The sequence below is a fragment of the Xyrauchen texanus genome, chromosome 19 (genome assembly GCF_025860055.1).
Source record: "Xyrauchen texanus isolate HMW12.3.18 chromosome 19, RBS_HiC_50CHRs, whole genome shotgun sequence".
Lineage (NCBI taxonomy): Eukaryota > Metazoa > Chordata > Actinopteri > Cypriniformes > Catostomidae > Xyrauchen > Xyrauchen texanus.
In genome coordinates this window covers 29,609,941-29,630,104 of record NC_068294.1, presented here as the reverse complement: position 1 = coordinate 29,630,104, position 20,164 = coordinate 29,609,941, and the positions used below count along the sequence as shown (strand labels likewise).

Genomic DNA, 20,164 nt, shown 5'->3' with positions numbered 1-20,164 from the left:
AGAGTTACCAAACATTTAATGGACCCTAAAATCTTTTAGAGAGATTGAAGACTTAGATATACATTCCTTTTGAAGCTTTTTTAGCTCAGTTCCTTTGAGACTAATAGGACAGATAATGGAATCCTGAGATCCTATAAGAGCCCTGTTTCTGTGATATAATACCAATGAATAGCAAAACTACCTAGAATTAGGTAGCTTTATAATGCAGGCCATTTAAAACCCAGAGATGAGTGAAGTATCCATTCGAAGGAACTTGAGCTGGGTAATCGCATTGGGACACGCCATTAGTGTCACGTGGTCTGAAGCCTTTATACAATCACGACAATTTATTGGCTGATGGCACATAAGCAATGCCCCAAGGGAGCTTCGTCATGGGCTCCATAAATGTGCACATTTTGCACTATCGAGTCAGATTTTCTGTTCTTCAGTGCACAATCTCATCTGGCCCATGTTGTATCAATGACTCATGTCGAAGCAGGGATCATTATTATTCTCCCATCTGAGTGGCAACACAGGATGGAATTTAAGAAGCAATTCAATTTTATACAGTGTAATTTCAGAGCAAATGTTATGTTTTTTTTTATATATATATTACAAGGGTCAGACGGGCACAGTGGCACTGTTCGAGGCTCGCAATTTCTCACCACAAGGCGTTATCCCCACTTGTTCCAGTTCCACGGCCTTCATATTTGAGCTCCGTGTGCGGGGACAGTTTGGGAATTTGGCATTGTGTCTGAGAAAATTGGAGTGCAAATGGACTTCTGATTTCTCCTTGTGTTTGTCATCCTCCTCTTGAGTGAAAGTGCAAGTCTTATTGGACATGCTTTGAGGACTAGCTCAGCGGGCATTTTCTGATGAACGAGCATGCAAAAGAGTTACCATATGTCTTGAGCGTTGCTATTAAAAATGCTGTATGAGAGAATTCGTCATTCGAAGGTAAGGAAAGAAATTGGCCCCTTTGTTCCAATAGTTTTTTCTGTGTCGTTCTGGGAGAATGCACATGAATAAGGCAATGGAGGTGTGACCTCTGCCTTTCTGTCTCTTCCCTCCCTGTTCGTAGCGAACTGCTCACAGCGGAGGGGATCATGCATGAGCCCGGCCACAGAATGAGGGAACTGGAATAAGAGAATATTCCCCAACGGAGAGATGGCAAACCAACGCGCGAGTGATTCATCTATACCATTATTCTTTCGGGATGCTATCAAGAGATGCTAAGTATTTTAACTAATTTTAATATTTTTGTCTTTCACCCATTCGTGGACCACCGGGGCATTCTGATGAGACAAAAGATGTGCACTGCTATCTCTGCTCAATTTTTCAGTGGTGGCATGTATGTCACTCTTTTCAGTCAGCTGTTGGATCTACTGTACACACAATGGTTTTGCGATCCAACCAAGTGCATCGCGTTAAGGAATGACTTTGAGCTAATATCGGCTTCATTTGGAATTTCCCTCATTTTTTCCACCACGGCTCACAGTTCACTCAGTACCGTGCTGGAACTTTGGGGCCGGGGTTGCCCTGGCAATGTTGCCACTATAGAGGATGAGCATGTGCTTATTAATGGAGTCTCTGTCGGTAGACATTCTCTTCTCTCTTGTTTTATGCACGGGGTATGCAGGCTTAGACCTTTTCGTCCCATCCGCGTTCCTTAATGCAATTTATCTGTTGTTTTAGAGGTGCTCTCAGGTGCTCTGTTCGAGCCCTTGGAAACAGTCGCTGATACGTTTCTGTCTCTTAAAACAGACCTGCTGGTGGCATTGGCGTCATTTAAAAGGGTAGGTGATTTGCATGCCCTGTCGATTAATCCCTTTTGTATGGATTTTGCACCAGGGTGTTCAAGGGTAGTGCTAAGACCTTGCTTGGGCTATTTGCCCAAGATTGTTTCTACATAATTTGACTCATAGACTATACATTTTCAGGCTTTCTATCATCCTCTATTTGAATCAGAGGAGCTTGAAAGATTGCATATGATTTGCCCAAGTTCGGGTGCAGCGATGTCCAAGCAAAGACTGTCTCATTGGCTAGTTGATGCAATTTCAAATTATTACAAAGCGTGCAGTTTACCTTTGCCTTTGGGTATTTGAGTGCATTATACAAGAATTATGGCATCCTCATGGGCTTTGACTAGAGGTGCATCCTTTGAGGACAACATTTGTTTGGTGGCAGGATGGTCCTCTTCACATACATTTGTTAGATTTTATAACCTGGACGAGGGTTTGACTCCTGCTTCCCAGGTTCTCTCTGTTGGAACAGGAATAATCTCATAATTCCCTTTACTTTATTTAGATGCTTTAGATCACTTGTGCACTGCAATATGCTTGCCACAAGGCCATATACAGTTGGCAGCTACTGTTCGCATGGCATGAATGTATATAGTTCACAATGCGATTACACAGCTCGAGTTCCTACAAAAGGGAATGTCTCGGTTACGTAAACCTGGTTCACTGAGAGGGAACAAGATGCTGCGTAAACCGGCCATACACTCTAGCAGCTGCATAGGCTCATGCCTTCATGCAGAAAATCTGACTCAATGGTGTCAAGTGAGCGCCTTTATGGAGCTCATGACGTAGCTACCTAGGGGCGTCACTTAAGGACCATTAGCCAATAAATTGGTGTGATTGTATAAGAGCTTCAGACCACGTGACACTCGGGGCTTCTCCCAATGTGATTACGCAGCATTCCCACTCAGGGAACCAGGGTTATGCTTGACATAACCGAGACGTTCTGCAATTGGTAATGAACCTTTTTGGCTCCATGTCAGGAATTAAGCCTTACAAGCTTACCAGGTGTAGTCATATTGTCTTTGACAATACAGGAAGGAAGTGCAGATGAATTGTTTTGACAAAGTTTCATGGCTTTCAAGAATTCCTGGCATTATTTAAATGTTTTAGATGTTGCTTTTCTTTAAGGAAAAGACATTTGTTCACAGGGGCGAAAATTTCATCAAAATGTTGGGGGGGACAATAAACATAACAATTCTCAAGAGCAATTTTTGAAGGGGACACCAAGGTTTTTTTTGTTGTTGCCCCATTTGCATTTGTATTATTTTATTTCTTAAACAATTATTTTAAGAATATATCATTATATTATTTACAATACACATATTTTAATGATATTTTAGGGGGGACAACCCTCAGATGGGGGGGGGGGGGTCCTGACCCCCCCGACCTCCTGCGATTTCCGCCTATGTTTGTTCATCAAAGCCAAAACCATGACACATTCTGGGTTAACAATTTCCTTACACAACATATTTGTGAAACAACCTTTTTTTTTTTTTTTTAAAGGGATCCTTCAAAAATGTCAGCCTTTACTCGCCCTCATGTTGTTTCAAACCCGCATGACTTTCCTTCTTCCATGAAATACAAAAGCATATTAGACAAAATTAGCCTCAGTCACCATTCACTTTCATTGTAAGGAAAAAAATAGACAATGAAAGTGAATGGTGACTGAGGATAACATTTTGCTAGGCTTTCGGGTTAGGAAGAAAAAGAGGGTGGGTAAATTATGACAAAATACAACATTTTGAGTGAACTATCATTTAACAAGAAAGCATAAATGTTGAAAGATTTCAAAGGTGGCAAAAGTTCACCAAATTGACATTTACAATCAGATCTAAAGACAATTTGGAAAAAAACTAACAAGCAGAGATGCAGTGTTCAAACAATCCATCGCTACAGACAATCAAATACCAAGTAATCTCCTTGTTAAATGTTCCTGTTAACTAATAACATGTTTGTTAACCCTTGGACTTGGTCAGCCTGACAACATTTTTGCATCCTGCTCAGCAGTCATGTGAAGTCATCTGGCTTCACCACGAGGAACTGTGAACCATAAACTTCATCAAACAGCTTATATGCTACAATGTTTGAAAGCAGATATAAAATACATAAATTGAAGCCATATTGTAATGCTTATTAAAAAGATCTACGCTGAGAAAACATAAGTGATGGGACACCTGAGTGTTTCTTGTTGTTGTGCATGCAAATTAATATGTCAAAGCTTCTAATTGGGAAATAAAAAACTGGATTAAATATTAAAAAATTATCATGCATGTATTGGGCGATTCCCAGGAAATGTCAAGCACATCATGAAAAAATAAAAGGTTTTTATTGGTGTTTTCGTGGTAATAACGGATATGCCAAATGTTTTCATTTGGTCCATAATTGGGCAATAAATATACCAGCAGCCGATACTTCTGTGCATCTCTAGGTATGTCCAGGCTAATAGAACAGATGTACTAATGGAATCATATCCTACAAGAGCCCTGTTACTGAGACATAAAATAAATGTATACCACGAATGGCTTTTTTTTAATTAAGACATACCCATGAGTAAGATGTTGTGTTGTGAATGCAGGCTAGTTTACTTTGGAGTATTAAAAAAAAAAAAAAAGTATCCAAAAAAGAAAACAAATTATTTTGTCTTTTTAAAACATAAGCAATATTATATAATAAGTAGTAAGGCCTTTTGACCTATTACTCTCACAAATGGAAAGGCCTCTGCTCTATCCCTACCCAGCTTTTGGGTTGCCATAAATAATTAGTATAAATTATTATATTCCAATTCACAACAAAAGACACTATGATGAGAATGGTGGAAGTTGTGTATTACATTACAAAATAAAAATGGTATCATTCTGTAAAAGATGACACAATAATATCATGTTTCCTATGTAAATTCAGACCATTATTGCATAGCACATCTAGTCAATGTTGTTGTGCACATCTGTAATGACCTCCCTGACCTTGAGCCTGCTCAACCACATCAGAGATTTTGATATAGTATTGACAGTTGCGCAGCAACCATTGACTAAGTGGTCATTTAAAGCGCCAGTGGAGACCTGACTTACTTTAATCATTAAAACACACCCTCTTGTTACAAATGAGAGACCTTGCACCAGACAGTATATCTGTGTGCTGAGTGCAAATCAATATGTGTTAAAGTAGGTCTGTACGAATCTCTTTGACACTTCTACTACCTCAGTGTGTTTTCATATAATAATACTGTACATGAGCCTGTCAGTTTCCTATTTGTGAAAGGATACTATATAACCATCAAATGCAGCAGTTGTGTAAAATAGCACGAATTTGTATCCATATTGCATAGTAGCAAAATGCAATAGTGTATTGATAAATGAAAAACGCAAGGGGTGAAATTTTACTTAAGTGCTATTTGATTTATTCACATACCTCCAATATGCTATCCAGTCCAGCAAACTGAGCAAAAGTGATTTTAAATTCCCTCATGCATTAGTCCCGCAGAGCGAAATCACACACGTGTGTTTGTATCAAAATCATGAATCCATTCTCGCGCCAGTAGTCTCGCGCGGCGAAGCAGCAACAACAACAACAGCGCGAGCAACGATCTATTAATATTGTCCTTCTCAACAAGCACTAACAGCAATATGGCTGCCCAGACTCAATTTTCTGGTTTCAGACGCGCTTTCTTGACTCTAGAAATGGAAAACACGGATCAATGACGAGACATGCCGACTACCCTCTCAATTGCACTTGTTTTGGGTCGACAGAAGTGAAGGGCTCTTGGAGAAGATCCTGGTAGTCATAGCAACAGCCAACAGAGAGCATGCTTTATCGTGGCATCCGTAATGAATAGCGCAGTACTCCTCCCTTGTGGTGGATTTTTACTGAGGAATGTTTTCCTGGAGGTTACACGTTATGTGATGATGTTTAGTGGAAGTTCATTGTGAAACAGTACAATGGATATTTAATTAAAGTGTCAATGCCTCTAGTAATTGCAGTACATTTTTTGTGAATGACAGTGCTTTGGCTGACTGTGCAAGACAATTTTATGGCATTATTAAAAATTATTAATTATGGCATGGTATATAATTGTCTTGAATATTAGCATTTAATGGCCCATGAATCTCTCAGATCTTATACTTTGCAATCAACTGAGTTATCTCCTATGCTTAAAGGAATAGTTCAACTGTTCAGTTGTCAGCATTTATTCACACTTGTGTCATTCTAAATCCGGTACTACTTTTTCCTCCATGGAACAAAGAAGGAGAAATTCTGAGGAATTTGCTGGTGGCTTTTTTCCATGCAATTTCTTTATATAGGGACTTGTACTTTGAAGTCTAATAAAAAGATGCAAAAGCACAATAAAAGTATTACTAAATGTATAAACCTAATAGTGGCTTGTGCACTGTATTCTGAAGTCATAACAACAAATGTCTTTCTTTCTCACACAAAACTATCGCATGGCCTCAGAAGACTTAGACTATAGCCCATGAGTCATATAAGTTTGAAAGCATCAGTCCCAGTGCATTCTTCAAAACATATACTTTATTTTTCCACTGACGAAATTACAGAGCCCCTTAAAGAATTACAAGGTGGGAAATTATTTTGCGTGTCCTCACAATAAGTTTTATGTTCCCTCGCAAAGTTTGCACTCCCTCGCAACACATTTTGCGTGCCCTTTACCGGTAGTTTGTATTCCCTTGTAATAGGTTTTGCGTGTCATCGCAATTGTTTTGTGTGCCCTCGCTATAAGTCTAAAATGGTTTTACTAACCATATTTTTTACCTTGAAATTCGCAGTAAACCCAAAATAACAATACACGAAAATGAAAACTATGATAATAAAATCATTATTTTGTGGTTATTATTTGTAGTAAAACTATAGACACCACAATAATTACCATGGTCACCATAATGTACTATACTATACTGTATTAAAACCTTAAAAAGGAAATGCAAAGTATTGCTAAGGCATGCAAAACGTATTAAGAGGAAACACAAAACTTTCAGAACAAAAATTCCCTCTAAGGGGCTCCAAACAAAAGAAAGCCATAGAAGTTTGTAACGACATAAGGGTGAGTGAGGTTTTTCTTTTTTTTTTTTTTTGGATGAACAATCTCTTCAAGGAAGTTGTAACTTTTTGTGCTTTGGGAAATATGCTGGCATGTGAAAAAGAAAGTAGGTTGGTTGGTTAAAATTACCTACCTGGCACTGTCCATTATTTGTGTGCCAAAATAGTGTGTAATGAGACAAAAATCACTATAAAATAAACTGATACCTTCATTAACTTTTATTATACTCTGATTGTGCCAAGCAGGTCCTCCTGTAGACGTGCCACATCTTTAATCAAGTACCATTTTGGGTATTTCCTTGTCCCTGATAGGATTGATTGATGCTGTCATACATTTGCTCACAAATTTAACTGGCAAACTGTCTCTACATGTTGCACTTTAAGAGACGGGGCCTGATAGAAAAATTACATGGAAGATAGTCAGTGCATTTCGGATAACAAAATGTTGATTATATCAACAGCAGGTACTCTGTATATCAACATATTTTACTGGTCCTGTATATGATTAATCTCACAGTGTATTTTAATATACAACTTTCTTAACAGATCATCCTGAGATTTTGACCTGACCTCTGTCTCAATGCACCTTGTGTACCATTTAACAGCAACCAAAGCAGAACGGCATTTCAAAGCACAGGAAACAGGTCAATGGCTTTATTCAGATTTTTAAGGATTGCTAAATTCCACTTGTGTTAATCTTTTTCACATGGAAATGTTTGATTTCTTTATAGGGTTGTTTCAGTATAAGCTGGTCCAGAAATATAGGGCACCTCAAAATTCGGAAACGTAATGTCTGAGACACAAATCACCCATCTTATCTCTGAATACAATGGCAAACTACATGTATGAGCATATATTTTTATGCAATGCTTGGTAGTAGCCACTAATCAGAAATATTATACAAATACTTAGCTGCAAGGGCTTTGGATGCACACTAATTTGAAACACTTTTATAAGGTCAACAAATAATAGCTATATTTTAGAAAGGAAATGAGAGCAGAGATTAATTGGCATCCCATCCAGGGCCGAATTAATGCATGGGCTGACCTGGGCTTAAGACCAGGGCCCCGAACTCACAGGGGGCCCCCATTCGTGACGTCTACCGCTACCAAATTCTCCACCTCCAAACATCGTGGGAGGAATGCGTATAAAGGCGAATGTAGAGGCTTTCAGCGGAGACTCTGATAAGGATGCAGAGAAGTTGTGCAACATCAGCTGGTACACTGAGGGGTAATCACAGGCACACGAGCAATAGTGAGAGAGAGGAGTATGGATTTTATTTAGATCCCTCTCGCACCTGCATGCCCGTCCACCTCTTGATGTAATTTTTCCTTGCGATCACGTTTATATATTTATGTGCTGAATGAGAAGCTAAACTATAAAAGTGTGATGAGATTAGTTAAAAGATGCCCTAATCAACAGACGAGTGCAGCGCTTGCATTTAGGTGATACTCTAAACGTGTCAGCTATTCAGCGAAGTTGAGCGCATTTCAGCCTTTGTTGTAGACTTTTGCTTTTTGCTTTTAAAAAAAACACAATGCAAATAAGAACAAAATTCACATTCACGCTTTTTAAACCACAATGATGTGGACTCTCAAAAATGCATTAGCCTATTAAGGGAAACAAGCAAACACAAACACACAAAGTGGGGTTCAAAAGTCTATGTCTGTTTGAAAATCTAAATCAAACATGGAAATACATTTTCAAGATATTGAAAAATGTATGACATAGAATGAATTAGAAATATTTAGGATTCCACAATTTGTAGATCACTAAAATCAAGCAAATTTGTGATATTAACAGTCTTAACTTTTGTACAAAAGGTCAGGTTTTATTGCTTTGAAGAAGCATACAAGATCCTGTGGAACATTCATACATCATACTCATATAACATACTCGGGTTTTACACAAACTTTTACATAAACTGTTATGCTTCTAAAGTAATTGGGAATGAAAAATAAACTGAATTAAATTAGAAAAATACAAATAAAGAGGACTCAAACATGTGGGTCAGCACAGTTAATAACAAAGAAAATTAAAAATGGCATTAACAGGGAAAGGACAATTAAAAAATCAACAAGAATTGTCAAAATTATAAAATGATAAATTGTAACAAAATCAAAAATTTTGTAATTCCCTGGTTTAACACAAGTTCAAATAATATTGGACTGGCAACTTTTGCTTACAAACTTTGCTTCACAAATTTGATTCTGTTCAGTGCTCTTACAGTCTCTCTGTGTATGTCTCTCATTCAGTTTGCTGCTTGCATAGGCCAAGTTAAAATATTTTAGAAGTTCTTCCTTCACTGAAGGACAGAGTTGACTCTGGGAAAATGTTGTTTTTATCAATGCCTTTTATTACATCCCTCATTGTGAGGAGGATGAGGACGCATGACCACGCCCTCCTCCATGTCACGCTCATATAATTTAACAAAATTATGTTTTCATCTAACATCGTGATATTAGATTAATAAAATTAAATTTAACAACAGTAGTGCACTCCAGCCAGGTCTCCTATGCAACCAAATTGGCCCGGGTTCTAGGGAGGGTAGAATCACATGGGGTAACCTCCTCGTGGTTGCTTTAATGTGGTTAGTTCTCGGTGGGGCACATGGTGAGTTGAGCATGGATGCAGCGGTGGATGTTGTGAAGCCTCAACACACACTATGTCTCCATGGCAATGCGCTCAACGAGCCATGTGATAAGATGCACAGGTTGATGGGAGGAAATTCGTCCTCCGCCCCTCGGATTGAGGCAAGTCACTACGTGTCCACGAGGACTTAAAAGCACATTGGGAATTGAGCATACCAAATTGGGAGAAAAAACAAACAAAAAACAACAGTAGTGCAATCCAAGTGTCGTAACTAAATCAAATAGGTCTACAGTAAATAAGGGGATCTTGGCATATTCAAGACATTAAGACCTCTGAGTGGAATAACAAGACTTTGTGGCACAGATAAACTTTGTGAAATCAAAGAGAATGCTTTGGGAATTTCAAAATATCTTACATTAACAGTATTTGTGAATCTTCCTCAAGAGGATAGTCCTCATGAACATTACACCAAAAAATTTATAACAATTTACTTATACCAAAGTAAATTTTCCGCAAGTTCCTGCCATGGCTTATCAATTGACATACTGAACAGGATTCCCTCCATTGTTCTTTAGATGGTATAGTGACTAAAGTTTCCCTCATCAGGGATGGAAGAAATTACCCCTTCCCCCCTGCAACAGAGCCCTGTTAGCCCTGTGATTACTGTGAGACCCCTAAAAGGATAGTTTTACCTGCAGACAGAGAGTCCTCTGTCCACTTTACAGAGGCTTCCATGTTGCTCTCCCTTTGTTGGCCTGCTCATACAGCAACTCCGGCTGTAATTGGAATCTAGTCCTACACAATGACTCAAGAGAGGTGAGGAACTAGTCTGAAGCCACAGGCTGGGAAAAGCAGGTCATACCTCCCTACACCTATACACAATACCCACAAAACCCTACCAAGGCCTGGAGTTCACAGGAAATTTAAACCAGTGAAATCTCCTGTAACAGAATACTGTGAGATTCTTAGGTTTCACAGACACGTTGCTGCCGCACATATGCCTGAAAACTAGAAATGTAGCTTGCTATATGGTGAATTTTCATTTTCTCTCATTTATATGAAAACAAGAGCCCTAAACGCATAAGAACATTTTAAATCAACGTGAAGTATCTATATGTTGCCGGGAAGTCTTAGTAATGCAATATGGGAGACTCACAGACTACAAAAAAAATTTACCAGCCTTCTTTTTTGTAAAATACATGTGGCAAACTGTACCATGAATCGTTATATACTCACTAATCACTTTATTTGGAACACAATGGTCCTAATAAATTGCTTGACATGGTCTTCTGCTGTTGTGGCCAATTTTCCTCGAGGTTCAATGTGGTGTGCTTTCTGAGATGCTATTTTACTCACTACAATTGAGTGGTTATTTGAGTTACCGTAGCCTTTCTGTGACCTCGAATCAGTCTGCCCATTCTCCATTGACCTCACTTATCAACAAGGCATTTCCATATTAAGAACTACCGCTCACTGGATGTTTTTAGCTTTGGCACCATTCTGAGTAAACCCTAGAGACTGTTGTGTGTGAAAATAACAGGCGATACAGCCGTTAGATAAATAATCAAACTAGCCCATCTGGCACCAAAAATAATGCCACGGTCGAAATCACTGAGATCACATTTTTTTCCCCATTCCGATGGCTGATGGCAAATTTAACATAAGCAGCCACATCTCTACATTAGGGGCAAGTGGGGCTAAGCTACACCAGAGGTGGACTATTGTGCAAATTTCATGGCATCATCATAAATTTAAAGGGTTAGTTCACCCCTCAAGCCATCCTAGGTGTATATTACTTTTTTCTTTCAGCCAAACATAATCAGAGTTATATAAAAAAATATCCTGGCTCTTCCAAGCTTTATAATCGGAATGAATGGTACCTTAGATTTTGAAGCACAAAAAAGCGCATCCATCCATCAAAAAAGTAATCCATACGGCTCCAGGGGGTTAAAAAAGTCTTCAGGTAATGGCCGTCCCCACGTTCACTGGCTTAATCTATTCTCTGCACTTTCGCATTCGTCACTTCTCACCAGAGCTTACACTACACCTATGTCATAACCCAGAACTCGACTCTCTCGTGAACAAGCGGATGGCTGTTACCGGAAGCCAGTGATTATAGTTTCTTACAAAAACGTATCGCTTCACTTCAGAAGGCCTTTATTAACCCCCTGGAGCTGTATGGATTACTTTTTTGATGGATGGATGTGCTTTTTTGGGCTTCAAAATCTAAGGTACCGTTCACTCCCATTATAAAGCTTGGAAGAGCCAGGATATTTTTAAATATATCTCAGATTGTGTTTAGCTGAAAGAATAAAGTCATATATATCAAGGATGGCTTGAGGGTGAGTAAATTATGGGATAATTTTCATTTTTGGGTGAACTACCCCTTCAAGAAAGAACATATTTTCTGTATTTTAAAAGTATTTTATTTCCATTATACAAGGATATTCTTTGATAAATTCTATTATTATTAAAGTTTGTTGTGTAAAAGCCATTTAATCATTCTTATTTGCTCTGCGTGGGGCTAGCCCTTCATCCTCAATGTTAATCAACGGAGATCTGGCGAAAAAGCCGCACATTACCAGGTGTAAATGATGATGGTGCCAGTTAATACGCATCTAATACGCATAGTAATACCAGGGAATAAACAGTGAACATCCACAGAGGGAATGTGAGGGACAAAGAGTGTAGTCAAAACTGATGCACTAGGTAAAAAAACAATTTTGTTTCTTTTTTATCTGTAAAAATGACAGACAGGATTTGGAATTATTCATCAAAATTTCAAATGATCGGTCAAATAATTACATGTTAAGTGATTATTAATGCTAACAATCACTTTCCCCTAAGGCAAATGAGTGCTAACAACACCTGTTTTACGCAAGGAGAATAAGGAACAACGGGAATTAACAGATTAAAAAACTCTGAAGTAGATTTGTTTCCAAAGGATCAGTCCCCTTAAATGCCAAAATAATGTATTAAGTTTTTGTATAGTGAAAGGGAGAAAAACAAGTGAATAAATTTGATCACTACACATTTTATCATTTAATTACATTTTGTGGGGTGTTTTTGTAATTCATGAAAATTATAAAATACTCCATTACTGCACAGGTACAAGTTTTACAGGTGGGTGTTGTTTAAGGGTAAATCAGCACAGCGGATCAGATTAATCATTTTATTTGATAGTTTCTCTGAACAGTGATTTACCCCTGTGAATCAAACAAAACAGGTGTAGGCATACTGAAAGTGCACACTCACTGAAAAGCAACATGATAATGCACCTGAAGATCAATGTTTACTTTACATTTGATCTTTAGATTTATTTTATGTTGTTTAACTTGTTTCACATTGTCCCTCTTTAGCAACACGTCATACTGTGTCCACATATCCAAAATAGCTTGAATCAGTCAATCAATAAAACAAGTAAAACCTTATCTGTTGCCATAGTTGTGAAGATACAGTAAATAGACAGACAGACAAACAGACAAACATACAGACAGACAATTCTTCATGGTCTTATTGTTCATGTTGTAGTTCTAGTCACAACTATAGAATAGTTTTGGCTATATAGTTACTAAGCAAAGCAGTCCTGGGAGACTTTGGCAGCAACAGGATCCTGGCACCAGACGTGTGGCCTGGCCTTAGAAGCTAAAAGCCGGCTCAGCTGTGTGTCGGAGGTCTTGTAATATACCCTGTGATGGTTGTCTGACTTTGTCACCTCCTGGAAATGTAATACTAGGTTCATACCTACTTTGTTCCTTAGCTGTCACAGTAACTTACTATGTAACTACATGCTGCACAGTGGAGCTCTTATAGTACTAGAGTACAGTCAAACTTAGTATTTTTAAAGCAAGTACAATGTATAGGCTAATCTTTCAATTTGGGTATAGACAAAGCAAAAAACAGCATCAGAATAGACTAGTTTCTAAATTATATATATCTGTAAATAGATTATTACTGCTTAGAAAAATGAACAATTAAAATTAGCATGAAACTGTCCAAGACTGATCAAAAAGTGTGCAAATGATGTTGTTATATACCCATGACAGGGATTAAACATCAATGTCCCATGTCATTTCATGTCTTTCCAGAAGGCAAAATGGCTCATATCTGTCTACATAAGCAGCAGTTGAGAGTTAAACGTCAATGTTGTTTCTAATAAATACCTTAACTGCAACAAGGATTAATGTGATAAGTATTTCAAGACGTATACATCTATCCCCATTACCTAGCATAAATGTTTGTATATATATATACAGATTCGTTAAAGCCCTCTAATGTCAGAGTTTATGCTAAATCAGTGTTATAAAATCTGTGAAAATAAGTATTAGAATTAAATTAATTACTGTGTCTAATTCAAAACAAACATAAATAGAAAAGAATGTTGCTCAAAGCAAAAAGACACATTACCTTCAAGTGAAGGCATTTTGGCTCTGCTTGGCAGTGATGTTGGTTGTGTCTCTTGATTCACAGAGAGGAGCACAAGCTCCTTGATAAAGCTCTCAGCACCTGCGTCCTCCACATGATCTTATCATTCCCCAGCTGTTATCCAAAACATATATGTCAGTCACAAACCAGCCAAAGTGTTCACGTTTAGCTCCAGACTCCAGGTCCTCTCAATGAGTGCCAGCTATCCAATCCGAAACTCCTGCATGTCCTCTATTTTACTCTCAGCTGCCAGAGTGCCCTTCTTTGTGCTTCACCTTCCCCTGCAGAATTAGGTTCCACAGGATGCCGACAACTTCGCTGTCAGTGGTTGTGCAAAGCCAGTCTGTGATGCTCAACCTGTATGTAGGGGGTTTGAGCTACTGAGCTCATGGCCCTGAGCTACTGAGCTAGTAAGAGCTCATGTCACTCCAGGTAAATTCACACGGCTTTCAGCCATGGACCAAGCATTCTTTGTGTCTCACATTTTACAAATGCTATAAGCTGCCTGGGTTTAGCACGTCAGTGGACCAATTAGAGCTTAGAGGCTATGGAGGAGGCTGGGTAATCGGCATTAAATCAAAGCAGATGGGAATGACTGAATATACCATGAAAGGTTATTAGTGGTGGCAGTGAGCTGCTCAGTGGCAACGGGCAGCAGTAATCCATTTTACCCCTGCAGCCTTTGCCTTTGACGCTTTTACGTGCATACCTGCCCTATTATCCTGCAAGGTTATTTCTGTTGCAGTTTATTTCTGTTTCAAAGTTGAAGAGTCATTTTATATGACACGTTTGTATAACTTCTTTATAAAGAAAGAAAGAAAGAAAGAAAGAAAGAAAGAAAGAAAGAAAGAAAGAAAGAAAGAAAGAAAGAAAGAAAAAGCAATAGAGCAATAAATTGTTCAGGATTCTGAGTAGTTGCAATTACATGACCCACAACCTAATCAGAATCATTGGGACATTATGTAAGAGGCATAGTAGAACAAATCCCATAATATTCTACCAGTTCAACCAGACTGACCCTGAAAAAAGCCTTAAGTGTTCTGTACAGTACAAGAGATTTATTTTGTATTAACAAGCATGATATTTTTAAAATGGAAAGTTCCATTCCTGGGTGCTGATTGGTCAACAGCCATGCTTTATTCATGATAAAGCACAGCTCTGACCTCTTCACCTAACTTCTATTTGTATCAGTCCTCAGCACCCATAGCCAGGGTTCTTGTTGCCTGGCAATGTTCAGTTTAATGTTTACTGCTATACAATGATTTTACTTGCAACATATAATGAACACTTGTGTCCTTAATATTTGTTTTATATTATATAGTTTTATAAAATAAATAAGGCAGTCAAGGCTGTACCATATTGTGAATATAGTCACGGCTAAATGGGTTGCAGGCAATCTGCTTCGTGTTGTGCCTAAGTTACTTTATATTTGCCTTTCAGCTGTAACTATATTAACAATATAGCATGGCCTCTCATAAATTAAATGCTATTTTTAAATTAAGGTAAGCCAGTTAGTTTAGATGTTACTGCTTGAAGGACATTTTAAATTACCTGACAAAACATCTTCCATGGACTAAATTACCCCTCGGGTAAAAGACACTTTTGCATTTTATTTTCTCTACTAATCGGCAGCAAAAAACACCACAGTACTTTCCTTAACACCTGTTTGCCACTATAGACTACAATATTCCTGATGCATGAGATGATTGCATTGTCTTGTCTATAAGAATCCTGTAAATTATCACATTTATTTTGAGACAAAAAACATATTTTTTATTTTCAGTTTTCTTCAAGGTCATTAAATCAAAAGTTTTTAATAACTATCCAATATGTTAGGATAGCATTTGGGGTAAAAAGCAACTCTGTTGCATGGACTAAAGGCCCCCATAAAACACATTGTTTTTCTTAAATGGGGCTAATAGATTTGCAATGAAAATTTTTCAAAGTGGTCTCATGTTGACTGATCCAATCACAATGAAGATTAATTTGTTTATAGAATACTAGAGATGTTATGAAATCCTAAATGTGACTGAAATTAACAGAATTTTTTTCATGAAGTGGTTCATTTAATAAGCATTATCATAAGTTCTTATTAAAAAAAAAAAAAAAGCATGTTAATGTCTCAAAAGCACTTGCCCAAGTTCACAAATTTTGCCCTATAAATATTGTCCCTTTATTTACACAATATCAATATAATCCCCTCTGGGAGCCTTTTAACCTGAGTGTGAGATAAAAGTCTCCCTCTCCACCTCCCCACCACCAAAAAATAAATAAAATAAAAAATCTTAATCAAAACAACCTTTCATAATTATTTATTTTACAAATTATGTTGCTTCATCAATATTCAATAAAAATACATTTCTTTTTTCAATCTATATATATATATACAGGTTTTTTTTCCAGCAATGTTTCTCCACTTTGTATATTAAAGTACAGTTTAAAAATACTTCACACGTTGCAGTACATTCATGTCTGGAGTCCAAAATAATGTCTATTACAAGCAATCCCAGTCAGTGACGCCTATTTATGTCATCAATACCAAAACATGCAAGGGTGGAAAGGGAATCCATCAAGTCAGAGTGGACACTAGACATTCCGCCACTGGCTACTGAAAAGTCGTAACAAAGACGTAATGCTAGGGCTGGCGGCACCTTAAGTGAGTGGACAGTGTGAATGGAGGGTGACCAGGGGGCTTGAGTTATGAGTATATCATTTTCATCATGACCTTTCAGTACCTCTCATCGCTGGCCCTCCCAAGACGACGCCAGCTATTCATCTATCCACCTCCTAGGATTCACAGCTCCCGACCTGACGACCCCAACCACACAGTATCCACTTGCACTATTTATACACACTTTTCATAAATAAACTTGCCACTGAAGCACCCGAGCCCACAGTGTTGGTCCTCAGAGGACTTGACCCTGTGGATTACACTTTCTCTTCAGATTTGAGTAAAAACAATTATAATATATATATATATATATATATTAGCCTATTTGCAGTTGGGTCAGAATGTTATATTTCCAATTATTGAAGTACAGGAGCTAGATTTCCACCACATGTTGAGTTATTGTCAGATCTGTATATTGATAAATAAATCTATTATTTTTCATTCCCCTCTGTATTTCATTTATAAATATTTAGCTAATGAGATGTATGAAATAGTAGATAACAAAATGTCTGCTGTAATGTGCATCTATACACAAGGAACATTTCCCTCTGCATCTTTAATATATTTTGTACATGTATATCTCAATAAATACGTTTTCATCTGTAAATACATGTCCCATTTTCTCAAAACCAATTTAAACAGAAGCGAAACCAAGCTAATTAAGAAAATCCCAGGAGGTTCAATGGCATAAAACCTAAAGCTAATGTATTTTTTCTTTCTTTTTTCATATATGTATTACTTCATTTATTTATTGATGGTAACACGTTATAATACATTATTAATAACATGAACAAAAATTATTTAATTGAAATGCTTTACAGATCCTTAACATGACTAAATGCACATTCTGATAGAAACTGATTGTATGCCACATGAACGTCTGGTCTGTTAAGTTCGGTATGATGTAATATTATGAAATTACTTATTTATTCAGGTATATTTATTTAAGTATTAAATTATATGTATTTATTTACTTGAAACAAGATCCTTGATAGGTAAAATATAAGAAATGACATTGCTAAGTATTTGTTTAAATGTATAAGTATATAACTAATGTATTATTAATGAGTGATTTTTGATGATACAGCTCATGTATGTATTAATAATTCCTACAGGCAGAGTTATTATTTGCTTTCATGTACAGTACCAAAGCAGTCTTGTGTTGAGATTAAAGGAATATTCCGGGTTCAATACAAGTTAAACTCAAACGACAGCATTTGTAGCATGATGTTGATTACAAAAAAATAAATATTTGTACTTCACACACACACACAAAAAAAAAAAAGGATTCCAGTGAGGCATTTACAATAGAAGTGAATGGGGCCAATCTGTAAACAAAACTATCTGTAAAATACTCACTGTTTTAGAAGTATAACCACAAGACGTAAACAATATGCAGTTATCATGATTTAAGTGTGATAAAATTGCTTACTAACCTTTTCTGTGTAAAGTAATATAAATATCAACTTCATTGCCATGGCAATGTAAGGTAAACAAACCTTAAAACCCTAAAATGACTGTACATTTTTTTTTTTTTATTGAATCAACTTAACAGCTAAAATAATACATGCGATTCAACAGAAGAATTAATGTAAGTGCTTTTAAAAAATTATAGGCTACATATTTCTGCCTTTAAACCCTCCAAAATCTGCCCCCATTCACTTCCATTGTAAGTGCCTCACTGTAAATTCAATTTGTAATTTTTTTTAAGAAAAGGAGGGACGCGTCGAAATAAATGTTTGTGATAATCCACATTACGACACAAATGCTGCTTAATTTGAGTTTAATTTGTATTGAACCCCGAATATTCCTTTTACAGTGGCATTTGCTGTTCTATGGCTCCACCTAGTGTACTACATGAAAGTTGCAACTTTTTGATGTCAGTTTCGATTTATTTTATAGGATTTTGTGATTACATGATTAAACTCAAAGAATAAAATCAGTATTAACCATGATAGGCACTTTAACTTTCATTTCCTCGGTGGAGAACAAAAACATACAATTGGACCTTTCAGTTTTTTGACAGAGTAGCCTAACGAACAACTTTGCCACAGATAAAATGGTTAACTGTGGACAGCATGACACAACTATTTGTCAGCAGATATTTACTTTTAAGTGTGAGATCTTAATTGTGATGTGTTACTTTGACCTATGTAAAATGGCCATGGACTAGGTTCCATTGACAATAAGATCTGTGAGACAGTGTGTCGTACGGGGACTGACAGCTCGTCACTTGCTTGGCCGGCTCTCATCATCTCCGCGATCTGACTGGCAGAAGGTGAAGCTGTCAGTCACATTCATTAATGCAGGTGACCGTATTGCGCATTCTACCGGATCCAAATATGGCTCCACGGACAAAAGTTATCGCGATTTCGATAAGACTCCTGAGGAGAACTCGGATCGAACACTTGAATGGAAGAGGTTGAGACGAGCTCAGGACAAAATGAGTCCAGTACAAGACAGAGAGGACAGCTTAAAGTAAGCCTTTCTCTTTCTTCTGCCCTCATGTCAAAACAGACAATGACGTTTTAAAAAGAAACTGCAATCTGTTGATTCTTTGAAAAGTAAAGAAGATCAAGAAACATATATGTATGCATTGCCTTCTTATTTACAGATTTATGTTGCTACTCTCATGATACACTATGCATGCACTTGAGTAATAATGCAGCAAAATGGATATTTAGAGCTGTGTACAAGGACTACAACTAGAAATCCAGTCATAACTTAAAGAGCTTTAAGAGCTTCAATATTTAATTGAAAAGTGTTTGGTGTTACACATTTAGATAACTAATTAATACAAGACTAATGTCATAGAATCAGGGTATAGTCTTTCCTTTGGCACAAGCATATCTGATTGCCCAATCTACACCAGCATTTAGTTACGACTGAAGTCCCTTCTCAGAGCTGATCCAACTGTCGTGTTTTTTTTTTTTTTTTATCTTATCCAACTGTCGTGTATTAGATGGAAACGCTGTCCAGTGACGTCATTGGCTGTAGTGAAAGTCGTAAGCATTCAAACGAGTGCAGCTGCACCATATCATAGGAATTAGCCACATTTAGAAAAGTCGTAGGAATCCTGACGATTTAGTCGTGAGAGTGTATTAGCTGAGCTTTGAAAACTGATGGAGACGAATTTGTAGTTTACTTATAATGTAGTTAAAGGCAACTGCAAGAATAAAAGTGATTGTTGTCTTTCTCTATTTGTATTTAAAAAGATTCAACACCTTGGAAACAGAACACTGAATAAGCACTGTGGGATAGTTCACTCAAACATGAGAATTCTGTCATTTTTTCACTCACCCTCATGTTGTTCCAAAAATGTATGGCTTTTTACTTCATCAGAACACAAAATGCAAATTGGCTAATGACTCCTTTTATGTTTTATGGAAGAAAGGCAAACAAGTTTGGAACAAGATGAGGGTGAGTAAATGATGACAGATTTTCATTTTCATTCTGGGTGAACTATAACTTTAAGAATATATTTGTTGTGTAGTTATCTAACATATGGTTATAGATAACCATTTAATTGAAGTATTTGTTCTATATTGAGGCTTCCACTTAAAAGTTTCATGACATCATTTATGAAAATGATGACACTTTTATGCACTTCATATGTTTTAAGTGCAGTGTATATCAATTTGATACG

The 20,164-nt window shown here is 37.2% G+C and overlaps 1 protein-coding gene and 1 pseudogene across 1 annotated transcript in view; one reads left to right on the top strand and one right to left on the bottom strand.

Moving 5' to 3' along the window:
* The window catches only part of LOC127659837 (sorbin and SH3 domain-containing protein 2-like), a 59,219-nt gene extending 53,662 nt beyond the window's left edge, over positions 1–5,557 (bottom strand). The window contains exon 1 of the mRNA XM_052149789.1: positions 5,190–5,557. The gene's annotated coding sequence lies outside the window, so the exon portion shown is untranslated. The remainder of the gene's footprint in view (positions 1–5,189) is intronic.
* A 2,414-nt stretch (positions 5,558–7,971) lies between these two features.
* LOC127659799 (protein FAM149A-like) overlaps positions 7,972–20,164 on the top strand; it is a 40,451-nt pseudogene continuing 28,258 nt past the window's right edge.